The sequence below is a fragment of the Olea europaea genome, chromosome 10, assembly GCF_002742605.1.
Source record: "Olea europaea var. sylvestris chromosome 10, O_europaea_v1, whole genome shotgun sequence".
NCBI lineage: Eukaryota > Viridiplantae > Streptophyta > Magnoliopsida > Lamiales > Oleaceae > Olea > Olea europaea.
Genome location: NC_036246.1, coordinates 14,302,635 through 14,302,993, shown reverse-complemented (window position 1 = coordinate 14,302,993; position 359 = coordinate 14,302,635).

Here is a 359-nt window from a genome sequence, read left to right as displayed (position 1 = left end):
AAAATAATAACATTATATATAACTAGGAATTTACCTAGAGAAATAAAGGAACAAATATTACATAAATTAATTGTAGGATTTATCAAAGATAGACGTACATATGAAATAATTTGTGAAATATTTGAAAATGAGTTGTATTATAGAGAAATATATGAATCATCATAAAATATAATGGAAAAAACTAAAAATATTTTAGATAGAAAGTTAGAAAGAATAAGATTAATAAATAATAAAATTTTAGATGAATTATTAATACCTGGAGAAATAACTAAAACTCAAGAAAAACAGATATTAAAATTAAAACAAGAAAGATATAAAGAAAAAGCAAGATATTATGAAAAATTAAAAGAACTGACAAG